Consider the following 8,217-nt stretch of genomic DNA (forward strand, 5'->3'; position numbering starts at 1 on the left):
CGAGGTCCTGTCTCAGGATCCCAATTATCAACTACGGGGTTTGAGGGCCACTCAGCTGTCTCTATCGGTGGGGCTGTTGGTTGAATTAAACTCTCTTGTGATAAAACGGAGTTAGTAACAGCCTCCTGTTGTGGCCTTTTTCCTAACAACCCCTTTTCCTTTAAATTTTCTTCCTCTGTCTGACTAGCTCGAGAGACCTTCTTTTTTGCTTTATCTAAAATGTCTTTCTCCATATTCTGAACCTCTAACAATTTACTTAACATATTTTCAGTTTGTTTTAATCTACTATAAAGATAATGCAACCCAATAAGATAACACAAAACAAAACCAAAACTGAATGAAACAAAAACGGAATAAAAAATCGTTGTATCAATTTTCTCTTCCTCAGGGCCGACAAACTTCAAACCTTTAGTCAACCATTTTTTCCAGTTTGCCTAGGAAATTTCTAGGGATAGGCAGCTTGAAAGAAAAACAAAATAAATCAAAAGAAGAACACATTGTTTTTTGAAATGGTCACCCATTCTCTCACCTTCCCTCAGGGGCGAGCAATTTCACTTATCCCCAAGCTACAGGCGTTCCGCGAACGAGCCACCAAATGCCGCAGTCTCTGGCTGGGCACAAATCACGAGTCTCCACACAGCTTGTAGATTCAAACAGCAATTCTTTATTCCCAAACTCACACCGGCCGTCTACAAACACTTTCTGGGGAAATCCACGTTCCTGCCCAAATCCACTCTCTGCCCAAATCCACTACTCCTGGGCTTCTGTCTCCCAAATATACTGTCTGATCCTAAGAATCAAGAGGAACTCAGCAGCAGGATACGCCCTATTCTAAAGGGGAACACCCTAATCTCCTATTAGGCTAAACCACCCTATTCTAAAGGAGGAACACCCTAATCTCCTATTATGCTAAACCAGGAACACCCAAAACATGGATCCGCCCTGGTCCTTGAGCAAGGTCACCTTACATGCAATGTCCTGCAAAATGTCCTATTTCCATGAGTCCTTCCACTAAAGAAACATGGGGGTACGCTGGCAAGAAAATTCTCATACCTACTTGGTTGATTGCTCCAGCAGTCATTTGTGTGGTAGTTAGAAGAGATGCCTGGGTCCACCTGGACATGAACTCTAGTGTCATTCCCCTTAGAGACTGAGTTATGTAACTGAACTCAGAGAAGTATTGCCATGAATTTTGTTGGGATTTTAGGAGGCCATGCATGAGAGTCGCCCTTGGAAACTGAGATCTAAGCCAATGGTGGCTTTCCTAAGATCATTGGGAATTTCAGCCAGGATATAACATGATTTTATTCTTATAGACTTGGCAGCCATAGTTGAGAGTCAAAACACACATGAACCTAACATTGTAGACCTCATGGGCCTGGTTTCATGTGTCCTTTTGGCCACTCTTTGGGAAGCCTTGCCTCTGCGAGTTCTCCAGAGCATTTCTTGAAATGTGCTACCTCAAAATTTAATAGTTGCTGAATGAATTGAAACCCACAGTTTTTCCAACTTCAACCTTGAAAAATGGCTAGATAAATACCATGAAATTTTTAAAATTCCCATGACGAGGTGGCACTGGAGAATCTTTGGATGTCCTGTTGTTGATCATGAGTATACCAGAGAGGTCCTTGATTGACTGGGTTTCATGAAAATGGTGTAGAACAGAGATGCCAGTATGTTGGAGCCTGCTGAGTAGTGAGCCCAGAGCTGTGGTGTGCAGGTGTGTGATAAAATATCTGTGGTCGGGCCATGTGGATCTGCCATTGACTTCCAAATGGCTGGTGGCTGACATGGTGGAGACAGGAATCATTTATATGTCTGAAACCTCTCCATAAATGGCATCTTGTTATATGGAGATGTTTCAGGGCAATGTTCAGTATCAAGTTGCTATGGTCAAGGGGGCAATCTATGTGGGATAGTAGCCTTGTTGGTGCTTTCTCCTGCATACCCTTACCCACCACACGTGACAGGACTCCCTCCAGCACTGTGTCCCAGTTGAACTCCTTGCATTTCATGAAGCAAATACCAAACTCCCAGTGCAGCAGCAAGAAAGTCCAGGAAAAGTGGAGGATGTCCTAATGGCTTCACAATCCACATGCGGAGACAATTAGCTTTCAGTGGCCACAGTTTACTTACAAAGAGAGAAGTCAGCAATGCTGCCTCATGTTCTTTGGAAAATAAGAAACAATGTCCTCCAGGTCACATAGATGCAGACCCAGCTTTGATGGTTTCATTAGAATGGAAGCAAAAGCTCCTGACAACAACATATATGTCAAGTTCCCATCCTCAGAGGCAGTTTCTCAAAAACTCTTTAGGCCAGCAGAGCTCCACGTTTGTGGAGTGTTTACCTTTTAGACCAGGATGCAAGAAATCACCACTGACTCCAATTAAAATCAAATTAAAACAAGCTTATTATTTCCACCACCCTGGTGCCTCTCCCTCCCAAAATGGCGGAAACAAGAGAGAAACCCCACCTTTCTTACAGCCCAGCTTTATAGCCCAGAAAGTTACACAAAAGGGGTGTTACAGATAACAGAACTCTGACAAGCATCACACTAAGGGTAGTTTACTTTTTTTTTTTTTTTTGCTGGAACAAACATCAGAATTTATGGGGACCATTAGAGCCTCAGAGAGTGTCATCTGACCAGGGAAGGCCAATATTTATGAGGTGTCAACAAAGTTTCAGAGAGGGCTGTTATCTGGTCAGAGAGCCAGCCATGGGTGAGTTCAAGGCACAGGCAGGCATTCCAAACAGGTTTGGAATTTGCTGTAATTAATAGTTAAGAAAAATTATCCTTTCTTGGCTTTGTGGCAAGATGGCTCCAAACTTTAATAAAAGATCTGGTTGGGTCTATCATTCCCCCCTTTTCTAATGTGTCCCTTTCATATCTTTCATACGGTAGGTGAAGAGCACTGAGGGAATTTTATTCTCTGAGGGAACAGTCTCTCTAATTTTTGAAATCACCCAAAACCGGTCTCCCTGATTTTACCTGACTTAATTATTTATGTATATTGATAGTCTATTTATTTTTGGCTCCACTGTTGTAAGAAGAGAGGCATCACTCATTTTGGCTTCTTCTGAGCTGAGAGAGGGTGACGTGAGGGGGAACGGCATGAGGGACATGAGTTGCCTTTTAGAGGTCAGTTCGGTTTGAAGTCTCATTGGGGAAGAACAGGTTGTAAAGTCATCTGGGGATGGGTTCTTCGATGAGAGAAACAAAAAACATGAGTACTGAATAAATGTTGCAGCAGCTAGAACATGTCACTGTACAGAAGTTCCCTCACCAGTCTTTAATATTCCCAGTTATCAGGACTGTCAACTTAATACTTAACATTTAGTGTTACAGTTGTCCCTCTCCATAAGATACAGTTTAATAATTTAATGTCATCTGATCTTGCAAAATCATTTTACTAGAATGACCTCTGTGTCTAATAGAGAAACCTTTAATTCTGTTACTCAGTGCTGGATAATCGTACTAGCCAACACCAAGCCTAACCGTGTAGGTTAGAAATATCTGAGGCCTTAAACTAAAAACTTCTGCCTCTGGCAGCTCCTCTTGATAGTGTCTTTTTATAGTTATCAGGCATTCCTTTCTGAGAATCCTTCTTTGTAGCCTCCAGTCTTACTTATTTTGGGAGGCTAATATAAACTGTATACATTAAAATATTATTATTATTATTTATTATTATTATAATTATAATTATTATTATTATTATTATTTAAAATGTCCAGGAATGGCTGTATTTTGCTTTCATCTGTCTTTGTTAAGTGTTTAAGATGAAGCAGTCAAACTGACTTTTGTTTCTATCTATTGTTAACAGTCAGCTGAGCTTTTATGGTTGTCATTCCTTGGGAAACTTGAGAGCAGCTTCTCAGTTCTGCTAGTGCCATTTGGGCTAGGTGGGTCCAGATCTTCCTTGACCATGTGGCTTCCCTCGGCAGCATCAGGGATGTCTCCCTTCTCTGATGACTCTCCTTTTCTTAGCAAATGCACTGATTGGCTTTCTGTTCTCCAGTGGTCTCATTAATCCCCCAGATGGGGAGGTTATATGGCCCAGAGTTGAAAAGCTCTTTAGAGAAGTCCCCTGTTCCCTGGATTCAGACTGACTCAGAGGGCAAGAGCCAAATATTAGTTTTCTTGTCCCTTTTCATTTAACTTTAATTTTAAATCCTAATCTTAAATATCCAGCAAATAAATTTTAACTGCCTTATGTTAAAAGTACTGGGCTTTAATGTCTATAACTTTATAATTATTTATCTTTTTATTAATTGGGATCTGTGTTATTCTGTCTGTCTTGTAGGTGATGACTTATTATCTTAAATTAACCCATGTTGTGTTCTTAAAGCAACACTTCTGTAAAACACTAACAGAGAATCTTTAGATCACTTATAAGGAAATTACAAAATGAATTGTTTTAACAAGAGTAAATATACTAAGTTTGCATAATAGCTACCCTGAATTTTTTTGCTTAGTTATAAATTATATCCCCTTTTATAGATCCTAGTAATATTGACAGAAAAAAAAAACAACTTTTGAACAAAACTTTAAATGAAACATAATCTAACCTACTGTTTTCATAGTCATTCTCACATGTAGTAAGATGGGACACAGAGCCTTATCTCAGGTAAGGCAGGTCTCTTTATAAATCTTAAGGGTTTTAGTTCTAAAGCTGATCTTTTTTTTAAGTATCATTTTACAAAGTTTACATAAATTTTTTTAGGTCACATGAACATTAGCTAACACCATATGATATCACATTTAAAACATGAATTAAAGAAAAGCTGAAAGTTTTTAACCTTTACATAGATTAGGCTCTCATTAACTTAAACATACATTTAAATTTTTCCCAATGTAAAAAGTAACATAAATCTTTACTTATCTTTATGATAACAGATAAATAAATTCCCAATATATATTTTTACCATACAACTTAAGAACACCAGCATGATATAATGCTCTTTTAAGTTTCTACCTTACAGACTTGTACATGGAAGATATGAGCACATTAATAGCCTCATAATTACATTGATGTTTCCACATTAACCAAGTTTAGCTTTTAAAGTAATGGCAGTACAGTTCTCTAAAATAACAGTTCTTATTTAATCAGTTGTTTAATTTTTATGGTTGCTAGCTCTGGAAAAATAAAACTTAATAAACCCAATGTTATGGGTAAACTTATGTTTTAAGAAATTTTTGTCTCTTTAACACATGACTGATTTTTACAATCTTATACAGACTTTAGTACAAACTTGTACAGACCTTAGTTAATCAATCAGATATCTAACAAAAGTACTCATGAATGAGTAATCTCATATCAAATTTAATTTACTTATTTATCAAAATATTAGACAAATGTATTGAAGATTGTAAACCATTTTTTTGTTGAAGGAAAAGTCCTACAACCAAGTCATATTACATATTTTGTAGACATTAATATTGTATTAGATATCTGAACACCTAGAAAAACTTGTAAGCTTAAATTTAAAGACATTTATTTTTATCTGTTTATCCAATTTAAATTGAACCATTTAAATCACGTGAATTAAGGATCCTTGGATCCACTTTTTAAAATTTGTTTTTATGAGTGTTTTTTAATGAGCGTTCTTTATATATGTTAATTTTTGTATCATATATTTGATATATGGATATATGTATATATAGACATAGAACACATAACAGAAGTGTGCACACATAAACATAGTAAAGGCCTTATAGCTTTTCGCAGATGAAATCTGCATTGCAATGTTTCGAAAACTCCACAGTTGGTCAAAGATAGAACTGATCAGAAAAACATTAACTTAGGTCTGTAGGATCAAAATCATGAGCTAAAAAAAACAAAATAAAGTATCTAAGGAAAAAAATAATAGTCCAAGAAAAAACGACTGGCCAGTAATTAGTAAAAACCATACAATTTGCCTTTTTTTTCTGCTTAGGCCTCAGATCAGTCTCCTACTGAGCTTGCAGGCTTCTTTTATTTGCATTTCAAAATAAGTCCTGGCTGAGGTCAGGAAGGAGCAGGAAAAAACTGCTATTCAGAGCAGACACATCAGGCCTAAGGCATTTTAACCATAATTTTCATGTTAGGATGTTGAAAATTATGAAACAAGTTTAAGATACAATTCACAAAATTTTATATCTTCACATCTTGTTTTGTCAACAGATACCATAAAATGATTTACTATCTTTGTCCAAATTAATGCACTGGTACACACAGTGACATTTTCCCAGGCTACCCAATTCAAAACAGGTGAAATAAAAGACTGAATGATTGGGAAGTTACTTGCCAACTTGGAAGTAGAGTTCTTTAGTTTTCCATCCTAAGTATTTAAGTTCTCTGGCATAAATTATCTGAAATCATAAACTAAACAATTACCTAAACACGACTTTTACCTGCAAGATTGTGCAATGCTTCAAAAACCATTCAGATACCAGATTGTTACAATAAAACATCATCATTTAGAAGTACATTCAGCTAAGATCATTCCAAAGAAACAATTTAAAATATCAACACATTATTGCACATGTCTTAAAGGGCCAGAAACAAAGACACAAGACAGACAGAATGGAGCTCCAGACTATGGCTGACAGACAGAAGCCTTTAAAACAGAGCAGATAAGAGAAAAATCTCCTACTCCAGTGGCACCATAGAAGTCCCCACAAGGGGACCACATGTTTTTACAGAGGGGCAACCTGAAATGTAAAATCAAGGGTCTCCATGGTGACTTTACTGAATTTAGTATCCCCTTTTTATTTTTCTCTTTTTTAAGAAGACAGACGTTACATAATGCTTACAGTGCAGGGAAGGAAGGAGGGAATTCCCTGAAGTAACAGGGCTTTGGCAGCAGCTGGAAGTCCCTTGGTCCCTCCTTTTACTTACAGGATTAGCTCCTCTGGTTCGGTTCCACCCCAACCATGCTCCATCTCTAACATATCATTAGTCAGCTCTCAAAAAGTTCCAGGGCGGGTGCGGCGTGGTTTATCAAAATTTGAAACATAAAGTTCAGTTCCTGACCTTGAAGCCAATTAATGCCAATTTAATAATGAGGACAGGGTTTTTGAAAAAAGAAAAAGGGAGGTTTATTGCTTTGCTAACAAAGGAGAAACACAGGGGACTTTGCCCAAAGGTTGTGACTCTTTTGAAAGGGAGGTACAAGTGGTTTTAAAGGAGTTTCACTTGTTAACCTATGAGATACTCAGTTTTTAGCTCTGCAGCAGGCATTGCCCTGTGCAGTGGGTGTGCTCCAGGCAGCCAGCTAGGGGCTTCTCTTATCCTGCTTAACAAAGGGAGGTAAAGTTCATCGCAGGTCCTTAAAACACAGTCCAAATAGATGTCACACTTACTTGCTTTATTACCCATTTTCACATCCAATATCTTTAAGTTTTTACCACAGAAATCACACAACAAAACGCACAAAAACAAACAAACAAAAAACATATAGAACCCAGAACAAAACAGAAAAAAAAAAAAAAGACAGAACCCCGGCACCAAAAAAAAAAAAAAAGCAGAGGAGCAATGCAATGTCTTGCTAAAGCTCCTGGGTAGGACCGCGTGCGTGCCCATCCGCACCTCTCTACCCATCCAGAAGAATTCCCTACATAACAGAACAAAGGACAGCATGATTCTCGTTACTGTCCCTGACAGGAGTATATGTGAGCCTCCCCAGGCCTCCTCTCTTTCATCAGAAGAGATCTCCCTTAACCTGATATCAGATGTTATAAAGGTGCCACTTACCTATGGAGGCCTCCTCCACCAGGTACTTGCTAATAGTTATAGTCCAGTGGTTCATTGCAGTGCTCCCTGGACCAAAGTCTCACTCCAAGTCATTGAAACATCTCAAGTTGCGCATCCCCTAGAGTGGCTCTGTAGCCGGGAGCCCTGGAGAAAAGGCCAGCTTCAGAATTTCCAACAGTCTGGTCTTGTGACCTGTATGGGGAGGGTCATCTTGCTGGGGAACTGCAAAATGTTAGACCAGGATGAAAGTAAAGACCACTGACTCCAATTAAAATCAAATTAAGGCAAGTTTATTATTTCAACCGGCCGGCCTGCCTCTCCCTCACAAAACGGCGGGAACAAGACAGCAACCCCACCTTTCCTACAGCCCAGCTATATAGCCCAGAAAGTTACACAAAAGGGGGATTACAGATAACAGAACTTTGACAAGCATCACACTAAATGTAGTTTATCTATTTATTTATTTTTTTTGCTGGCCCCAAC

This window comes from Callospermophilus lateralis, unplaced genomic scaffold (assembly GCF_048772815.1).
Source record: "Callospermophilus lateralis isolate mCalLat2 unplaced genomic scaffold, mCalLat2.hap1 Scaffold_452, whole genome shotgun sequence".
NCBI classification, from domain to species: domain Eukaryota; kingdom Metazoa; phylum Chordata; class Mammalia; order Rodentia; family Sciuridae; genus Callospermophilus; species Callospermophilus lateralis.